Source organism: Giraffa tippelskirchi, chromosome 11 (genome assembly GCF_054371585.1).
Source record: "Giraffa tippelskirchi isolate mGirTip1 chromosome 11, T2T-mGirTip1v1.2.pri, whole genome shotgun sequence".
Lineage (NCBI taxonomy): Eukaryota > Metazoa > Chordata > Mammalia > Artiodactyla > Giraffidae > Giraffa > Giraffa tippelskirchi.
Window position 1 is genome coordinate 99,048,256 of NC_137285.1, and position 9,955 is coordinate 99,058,210.

The 9,955-nt window shown below is 51.0% G+C and overlaps 1 protein-coding gene across 2 annotated transcripts in view; it reads right to left on the reverse strand.

The window, feature by feature from the left end:
• The window catches only part of DRD2 (dopamine receptor D2), a 69,998-nt gene extending 64,021 nt beyond the window's left edge, over positions 1 to 5,977 (reverse strand). Inside the window, exon 1 of one of the 2 annotated variants that reach the window (XM_081546014.1) lies at positions 5,655 to 5,977. The gene's annotated coding sequence lies outside the window, so the exon portion shown is untranslated. The remainder of the gene's footprint in view (positions 1 to 5,654) is intronic. The other variant, XM_081546015.1, reaches the window with a different exon arrangement.
• Between the last annotated feature and the right edge of the window lie 3,978 nt (positions 5,978 to 9,955).

Here is a 9,955-nt window from a genome sequence, read left to right on the forward strand (position 1 = left end):
TCAGGAAAGCGTGTATCAGTCCATACTCTCCTGCTCCTCCACTCCCAGGCCTCCTTCTGCTCCTACCTCCCCCACCTCTGCCCCCAGGACTTGATGAGGTTCATTCCCAGTGCATTTCATCCAAAAACTCCTAGATCCAGTTGCCAAACTACTTCCTAGATGGTCCTCAGCTTTCAGAATCCCAAGAAGTTATTTCATCCTTTCTTTCCCCTCTGCTGTCTCCTCCTTTCCTGCCTTCATATGCAAAGGTCACAGTCACTTCAGTTTATCAAAGAAAATGCTTTCTTATCCATATTCTCTTCCCTCATTCTGTATGCCACTTACATAGGTCAGAGAGAAGCACTGTTTTAGCATCAAACGGTCTGGCTTTGAATCCCCTTATTATCCATGACCTTGTGCAAGCTACCTACCTCTCTAAGCCCATACTTCTTCTCTGTAAAATGGGGATAATAATAATGCCTGTTTTCTAGAGTTGTCACAGGAATGGGAGTTGAAATAAAAAACACATGTCATGTACTCAGCACAGTGTCCTGCACATAGCAAATGCACAACAAATGGTGTCTGTTATGATGATTAGGTCAGTGACAGAGGGACTGGTGAGCAGGGCCACTTGTTCAGAGCAGCCCTTCTAAGGAAGCCTGTGAGTAAGCCACTTTCTCAGACCAAAGGTTCCCGGGGAATTGCTAGTGATGTTGCTGCCTGGGGTAACAGGAAGGAGAGGAGGCAATTATACAGCGTGTAACAAAAATAATTTCATTTCTAATGCCTTTCCCCTGCTGGGCCACTTAGACTCTAAACAATAACACCAAGGTGGGGGTGCAAATGAGGCATGTTCTGAAGGAGCCCAGTGACAAATGCACGGGCCCCACGACTCACTTTGGCTCCCAGACGTCTGTGGGGGGAAGTCCTTGGGGACTGTGGCTGCCATTCTGTGTGCTGAGCCTCAGCGCCCTGAAAGCTGGGTCTGCCCGGGCTGACTGCGGGCTTATCGACAAGGCCCCTTGGGGCTGAGCCTGTCTGACTTCCCTCAACCATCATCCTGTCTGGGAACACGCTGACATCACTCAGAGGGCTCCAGGGAAAGCCAGGGGTCCTCCCTCCTTTCCCTCCCCCATCACTGGAGACAGTAAAGAATTTCCCCTGTCTCTTCCTGGAAAAAGTGCAAATCCTCACAGGTACCATCAGATGACGATAAATCGCCCATCTGTGCCACACTGATGTCTTACACATGCATATTGAACATCAACTGCTTCCAAGGGCCCTCAAGAGTTCACTTCTCCCCAGCTCCCACATGCATTACACTGGCCCCACACTCTCAGAGGCCCCCATGGCTTCTAGGGCTCTGAGTTTGGGACACTGCGTGGGCACAGCCTTTTCCATCCCTGGGAGAAGGGGGTCCCCAGGCCCAAGGGCATAGTCTCTGTCTCCTCTCTGTTCGCTGAAGCCAGCAGGGGCCTCTGCTCCTCCAGAGACACATTCCCAGGTCTCCTAGGGAGAGAGGAGGCTGCACCCTCCCAGGGGGCTTCCCACCTGCCAAGGGTGTTGATTTACCTCATTCATCAGATTGATGTGAAAGGGAGAAGAAGAGGGGAAATGTACAAGACCGGAAGGGCAAATTTCTCTCCTTTCTCTGGACCCAAACAGGAACAAACCAAGTGGCTGAATCGTGGAGTTTTACTCCTCCACCCACATGTACTGACACTATAATCAAGCTATTTTCCAAGCCTATGCATTCAGATAATATGATTCTATTGTTTAAAAAAAAAAACAACAAGAGAGAAATCTTCCATTACATTGGTGATGGGGACAGGTTAGAGGCAGCGGTATATTAACATCGGATTCCGACACTGCTGCAATAATTAAATAGGCTGGAGACAATATCAGTCTACCACCCAGAACTGGTAAATAAGCAACTTGCTTAGTGGTTCTATTTAGCAACCTGGAGAGCTCATACAGAATCCTAAAGCAAATGCTGGAGTCTTCCCAGGGCCGTAAGAGGCCCTGCTGGGGAAAGAAAGGAAGGAACTCTGACACTGGGGGTCATCTAAGTGGGAGGCCGCACACAGGGGAGGATGCCTACTGGGAAGCTGAGCCCTTCCCGCTGCCACTGGTTTCCAAGTACTTCCTAGATGCCCGGGTGCTCTCCTGCTAGCAGAGCTCCCGAGAAGACAGAGAAGCTTTGATCGCCAAGCTCAATCCTGGTGCACTGGAACTGCAAAGTTTACACCACTATTTTTTTTTTAAAGAAATTTATTTATAGGCTACATTTTTAAAATTGACCTCCTACTTTATTTTATTTTTTTAAACTTTTAATTTTGTATTGGGGTGTAGCTGATTAATGATGTTGTGATAGCTTCAGTTTCAGGTAGACAGCAGAAGGGACTCAGCCACATATATACATGCATCCATTCTCTCCCAAATTCCCCTCCCATCCAGGCTGCCACATAACATTGAGCAGAGCTCCCTGTGGTATACATTAGCTCTTTGCTGGTTATCTATTTTAAATACAGCAGTGTGTACATGTCCATCCCAAACTCCCTAACTATCCCTTCCTCCCAGCAATCCAAGTTCTTTCTCTAAGTCTGCATGACTCAATTTTTGAAGAACTTTCATAACAGGAAACAGAAACCATATTTCTGGACTAAAGAAAAAGCTGCCATGTTTGGAGTCAGGAACATCCAGAATGACTTCTGAGGAAGTCCAAATAATCTAAGGATTTTAAAGTCCTGGTAAATATGTCTGAGGGGAAATGGAACAGACTGGGCAGTCATCCTGTTCTTTTCAAGCCCTCATATCTTAAGTTGCTGTGACCTATGATACACAACTTGATTCTGGGAGTTGGAAATTCATGGGTTTTATGCCACACGGAAGGACGAAATGAGGGGTGGCAGGTCAGAACGTATGAGTCACTGGAAGGGGAAGGATTGTTTCAAGAAAGTCTCATCACCCTCTGCCCCCTACCTCCACCACACACATCACCTGTGCTATCTTCATAGCTCCTTCCTCAACACCGAAATACAACTTCCACATGCAGGGAAGATGGAGACAGCGCCCTCCAGACCGAGTCCACAGGCCTTTCCCCTGATACATGTTTATACAGAGAACAAGGGCCTTAGACCAGTCTAGCTTCAGCAGGTCAGCCCCAGGTATGTGTGAGGCCAAATTTTTATGAGATCTTGAGCTCCCTTTGTTTCCACTGATAGGAGGGAAAAACAGGCTTTCTCTCAAGTTCAGATTCTCCTACATCATTGCACATTCTAGACAGAAATAATTCAACCTTGCAGGTGAAGGAAAAAAACTGACTAGCCCACAAGCCTTATCACTGGCCTTATTCACCCCTACAAGCTTCCCAGCTTTAATAGAGCACAAGAACCAAATCGATACAGTCAATGTGTCACTGCCAATAGGGCACATGTGGCTACCAGCCTTGGGGAACATGGTGTGCTACTAAGCTGAACTAATCACTCCTTGGCATTTCAGGAGCAGTTGGGTTGGCAGATCATGGCATAAGCGTACTGAGCGACGATGATTCCCCTAGAAGGGGAGGGGAGGGAAGACACACTGGATTGGCCCCCAGAGGAGACTTAGTATTTACACAGGTCAATGTAAAACCATATTGGTGATTCTTAGAGAGACCAAAAATCTGTTTTAGAAAAAAAGGGAAGCCCAGGCAGATCCTGTGGGAGGAGACTGGGCTGCATCCTCTATCACAGCAAAGGACTGAACCAGGAGGATGGTTCATCCACAACCCCACATCTGAAGAATTTAACACGTGAAACTGCAGAAGGCAAGGGGGTTGACTCAAGACCTTAATCATGTTCTCTCTAGTTAAGGAAGTAATAACTTGTATGAGAGATGATTTCTTAACCCAGTGTACATATGAATCACCCAGAAATATTGTTAAAATATACATTTGTGGGCCTCAGCTTGAGACTCTCATTTGGCAGTTCCTCAGACAAGAAACAAAATCATGCATTTTAAACTAGCTTCTCTGGTGATTCAGATACAGAGAGTTTATTAAAACAAAACCCAGCCCTTAGAGAAATGCTGTCCCAGACCTCTATCATAACTCAGAATCTCCCATGTTCCAGGCACCTTCCTCCCCCCCCAGGATGTACAGGTAAGACGGAAGGAACTCAGAATGTTCTTCAAGAGACCAAGGCTGGAACCATGGTGGCCCTCACTTGGCTCTCAGTCTAACCCTCTCAAATATCTTCCCCACCAGATGTCTGATTTCAGAGATGGCATCAGCAGCCCCCTCCCAGTCAAATATGCCAGGAATCCTGAATACTAAGCAGACAAGTCAAAGGCAGGGGACTGGGACACAACGAATCAGCTCACTAATTCTCCTGCAATTGGTCACATTCACCACAAGCCTCTCTTTCTGTCCACCCTCATTAAATAGCAGCAACAGGGAGAAAAATGAAACAAAAAATGATTTCTTTTTCAAGTGGTCCTAATGCCACAGGGTGAATCAGGGGTAAGCAGAGCATTTGCATACACTGGGGGTAAGAATCACTGATCATGTCATCCTGGGGAGGAGCAAGAATTAGCCTGAAAGGTTTGTAGCCTGGTCAAAATCCAGAAATGGTTGGATCTGAGGAAGGAACTAAGAGGGATCCACAAAGTGTCTTGCACCTCACCAGCCTCAGGATCCCCCAGGACAAAAAGTAGTGGGGTGCTAGGTGAGCGAACAGTATGACTCATTCACTCAGATAGCTTCTCTGTGGCTGAGAGAAAGGACCTGTCCCTAGCGAGCCGCAGTGCTGTGACTTGTGTCCATGGAGAAGCCTGTTGTGTAGACGCACAGGCACCCTCTTACCTCTGCTCTTTAAGAGGAACGGCTCACAGGCTACCGGCGGCAGCCAGGGATGGACAGGCGCTCTGTCTGGCGCTTACAGCTGCCTCTTGTCTCTGTACACCGCCCTACCGGGGCTTTTGGTCCATTCCAAAGTAGGAGAGTCACCCTTTGCCTCTGCGCCTATCGTCACCCCCATTCCCAGGTTGAGATGGGTCTGAAACCCTAACCTCCTTCCTCGACTGAATCGCAAACGGAGAGACAGCCAGGAACGTAAATTCAGAACCAAGGACAGCGTCATATTAGCCGTGAGAGCAATTAGTTAGAACCAGCCTCTCCCTCACCCCTGGCTTCGGTCCTTAGAAACTGAGAAGTCTCAGGTCGCACAAATGCAGACTTGCCAAGAACAACCCTTTTCCCTCCAGGGCGATCGGAACTCTGGCCGCACGCACGGGCGGCCCCCGGCTTGGGTGCCGGGCGAAAAGTGCCCTCACGAGATGGTCCGGGAGCCGGCCGCCCGCGAAGCCGCGGCTCCGCGGGGCTCGCTCAAGGCGCTCCGCCGGAGGCTGCACGGCACTGCCCGCCCATGTCTGGACCGAGGATTCGCACCCGGGCGGCGCGAAGGATGCCCAGAGGGTGGGAGAGGGAACAGCCGCCGATGTTCCATTCGCCCCCGGGGAAGCGGCCCGACGGAGAGTCCGGGAAGAGCAGGGCAGGGCGGTCCCCGGGCAGACGAGCGCCAGAGTGGCCGGACAAACTTCTGGTCCCAGCCGCGCCGCCCTTCGAGCTCCCTCCTCCTCTCCCACTAAACCTGCCTGGTCCCGGGCGGCCTGTCCTGCACCCTGTCAGCGCTTACCTTCAAGCCATAGGGCGCCCAGGGGCAGAGACGGCGCCGGCTGCTCGAGGCTTTCGGCTCCCGCCTCATCCACGCGCGGCCGCCCCTCCGGCAGCCGTCCGGGGCCGCCGCTCTCCTCGGCGGATCCCTGGCTCCCGGCCCCGCCGCGCCGTTCAGAGCCCCGGCGGGCAGCCGCTTGGCCGGCTTCGGCCCGCGGGGAGCAGTGGACGGGTCGCGGCGGGGCGGGGCGGGGCGGGGCCGGCCGGGCGCGGGGCGGGCGAGCGGCGCAGAGACCTGGCGCGGAGGCGGCGCGGTGCGCGCGGCAGGCGACCGGCTCCGGCACTGAAAAGCTGGACAGCTCCGCGGCGCTCCGGCGCGGAGAGCGCGGGGAGCGCGGGAGGGCGGGGCGGGGCCGCCTGGACCACGGGGCGCCTCGAGCCCCGCCCCTGGGACGGGCCCCGCCCATGGACAGGCCCCGCCCCGCCCGCCCCCTGCGCGCTGGCAAGCGAGCCTCCAGCGCCTGCAACGCTCGAGGGAACTAGAGGTTGGGGATTGCCGCCATCCTTGGCTTTGAGGCAGATGGAGCCCAGGCAGGAACTGAGCCGTCCCACCACACCCCCAAAGTAACAATCTGTATATGTCCCAGCGGCGGGGACAAGTGTTCTCGACGCCTGTCTGTTCCCTCCTTTGAGGAGTCAGAGGACAAGGTTTGCGGGAGGCACTTCCCATCCAGGGAGTCGAAGAAGGGGAGATCCAGGACCTCTTTCAAAGCTCTGGTCATAGCTGTGCTGAGTTCTGTTGCTTAACTCGTTTCCAGGGGGGAGCCTGCTTGAAGCTGACTTGACATAGGAATTCAAAAGGAGGCCCAGAGATGCCAGCTCACCTTTGATTCCAGGAGCAGTGAGGGGTTGGAGGGAGAGGAAGGGAGACGGTGGCGAGGGCTACTCTGCTGCTGGTCCTCTGTCCCTGGTCTTTGCCGGCAGGGGAACCGCCTTCCCCTCACCTTTTCCCCTTCCCTTTACTTCAGGAACTGGCCCTTGAACAGCAGGAATTTGAACATCACAGGTCCACTTATACTGAGATATTTTTCAACAGTAAATAATACACTACTACATGGACAGAGGAGCCTGATGGGCTATACAGTCCATAGGGTCCAAGAGTGGGTTATGACTTAGTTACTAAACCACCTACAATATATCTGGGGTTGCTTCAAACCACTCATGCAGAAGGTGGGTAAGGAGGGCGGACTATATATTAAATGCTGATTTTTGAGGGTTGGCACCCCTAGCCCCCACATTGTTCAAGGGTTACCTGTAGTTACTTGACTGTCCTTTCTTTGCCAGGCTCTGTGTCAGATTCAAGGGTCACAAAAAGGAATGAAACCAGGCTCCTGCTCTCACCTCCTGCCAGTTTAAGCCAACATAACTGTAGCTTAAACTGGTGCCATGGAACACACAAAAAGGGAAGCCTGACAGGAACTAGGCATTGAAGAAGCAAATACCAGTTCCCTGGGGGAAGAAGGCAGTGTTCCAGGCAGGGGGGAACAGCAAGGACAGAGTTAGACCTATGTATCAGGGAGTCAGTCCATTGTGGCTGGAGTCAAGCTGCTCCAGGACTTTGAGGCTCTAGGCCCTAAAGGTTAAATCTGACTCAGCATTTCCTCCAATGACACACACAATTATCAGAAGTTAGAGCTGCAAAAACAAATTAGCATTCATCTAAATCCCACTCTTATCACTCTGCAAGAAAGAACTGAGGTACAAAGAAATGGAATCCCTTCCAGATGCCGCAGAGATCCAGCTCTGGATCAGTTCCCCATCTCTGGGGCTTAGACCAGCACATCTACCATCTCTGGAGGCAAACTGGAGGAAGGGAAGGAGATGTCAGTGGGCGTGACGTGTCTCTTCCCCTGCTCTATGCCTTTGGCATACGTGGATCTGGACCATTCCCATCTCCCTGCAGCCTTGATGGGGAGATACTATAACAATCAGGAATCCTAATGTTTTGCCATATTTGCTTTTAAAGCAATAAAACATTGCAGACATAGTTGAAATCTCAGGGTTCTGCCTTGCATAGCCTCACATCACTCTTCCCAAGGTTTAACATCCACTTAAGGAGGCAGTTGGTGCCTCCCAGCTCAGCACCTGTACATCAATTGAGGGACACAGCTACTCAGTGGACAGGCCACCCCTCTCCTGACCAGTCAGAAGACCTGGATTGATGTCCTGCTTCTGTCACCTACCAGTTGTGTGACCTTGGATAAATAGTTTAATCTCTCTAAGCCTCAGATCCCCCATCTGTAAATTGGGGCTAAAAATATCTTTCTCCCTGGACTACACTGGGGATGATAGATGAGGAAGTATTAGATAAACAATAACATGGGCAGCCCCTGGCTGCTTCGAGGTGGGGAGGGGAGCCAGGCTTGCTCAGGAAATAGGAGATGACCTCCGTGGGGTGCGTCAACCCAAAGATCCGCGAGCAGTAGCTCTGTGCTGCCTTTTCCACCCTGATCTTGCATGGCTGAGTGGATTTCATGCTGGCTCTGAGTGAGACGGATGGATCTTTTAGTTTTCAATTAGCAAACGCCTCGCTCTTTAAACAAGTGGCACAGCAAACAGATGCCCTGAATGACTGATGACAGGGAACATCTGTGGCCAAGCGGGCGGCTGTACAGGAGACTCAGGCTTCCCGGATTGGCAGGGCCCTCTGGAGGTCATTGGGTGCCTCCCCTCCCTTTCAGGCAGAACTGTCCCAAATCCAAGTAGGCCGGGCGGGGGCAGGGTGGCCCTTTTCCTTATAGTTTTCCTGGTAAGGGGGCCACAGGAGCCTCCTTGAGTTTCTGTATGTTCCAGAACCTCAGAGTCAGGAATTTGTTCCTGGTGTGCTACCTATACCTTTATTTCTACTCTTTATCCTTGAGAATGGTAAAGCAATGTTTAGCAATGGGTATTAGGGGCAGAGGATGGGTTGAGGCAGGTAGAAATTTTGCTGGCCCATGGTAACGAGGAAGCAGAGGATGGATCCAACAAACAGGAAGGAAAATCTAGAACTCCCTCTGTGCTCCAAGAATGGCTTCTGAGCCAGAGGAGGAGGCATGGCTGGGGCTTGGAAGGGAGAGTCCCTTGCTGGTCTCTGTCAAACCCTGCACCCACAGAGAGAGACACACACAGGCTGTCACAGGGCCCCTTCTGGAAATCATTCCACAGGAGATGAGGGCTGTGCCCTCACTAGAGGGGTTGGAAGCAGAGCCGGACCAGGGAAGCCACATCGCTGGAGTCACACAAGTTCGTGGCCACATTCCATGCCCTTGGGGAAGTTCTGAATGTCTCCCAGCCCCTGCTTCGCTTCCTGATTTGGGAAGCGTGGATGCTGATCCTATCACAGCGTTATCGTGGAAATTAAGTGGGAACGACCACCGGCATATCGGTGCTCAGTCAATACGTTTTGCCCATTTTCTGTTCTCCTTGAAAACTTCAACCAGAGAAGCACTGACGGAAATGCACACAACTCTTTGTGGTGTCCCAACCTACTTTTCAGATTTCTTAACCTACCTACCAGATGAAAGCGGAGTCCTTACTTTCAAGCTCTGGGAATGCTTCTTTTCTTGCCCTCTTCCCTTTTGTCATTTTGCGCTTATCCCAGTTGCAGACGACTCTGAGAATGCTAAGGTGGCAATCTGTCTGGATCAGAGGAGGTGTGGGGCACAAAGAAAATGCACTTGTCCTTTTTAGACTTCATTATTTTTATCAAAGTGCAGAATAGAGAGTTCTTGGTTACCAGTGTTGCTGAGAGATCCACGGCCCCATGTCAGAATAGTCTAGTGAAGGGACTGAAAAAAAGGGGGGCAGGGCTGGGCTTCCCAAGGAAGGGGTGGGGAAGGAGAGGATTCTTGTAAAAGGCGAGGTTCAGGGCACACTCCTTGACCAAGACAGGAGAGCAGAGAGAGTTACCTGAGAGTTTTGACGTCTGCATGTGCAGTTCACCCTTAGAGACTCATTTCCTCATGGGGATTTCCCACATCAGTGTGAAATGGAAATTTGTAGATGCTCTTTGCATCCTCCTGTTTGGGAACAGTAAAGAATACAGGTGTGACCCACTTTAAGAACAGCTATTATACAACACTTCAGAGTTACAAAACAGATAAATCAAAATGCAATTATTCACATGAAAAATTTACGTAATGCTTGATGAGAAGAGGTCATAAAAATATATGCCTTATTTATACACCCATGTTCACAGTAGAATTATTCACAACAGCCAGAATGTAGAAGCAACCCAAGTGTCTATCAACCGATGAACAGATGAACAAAGTTTGTATATAC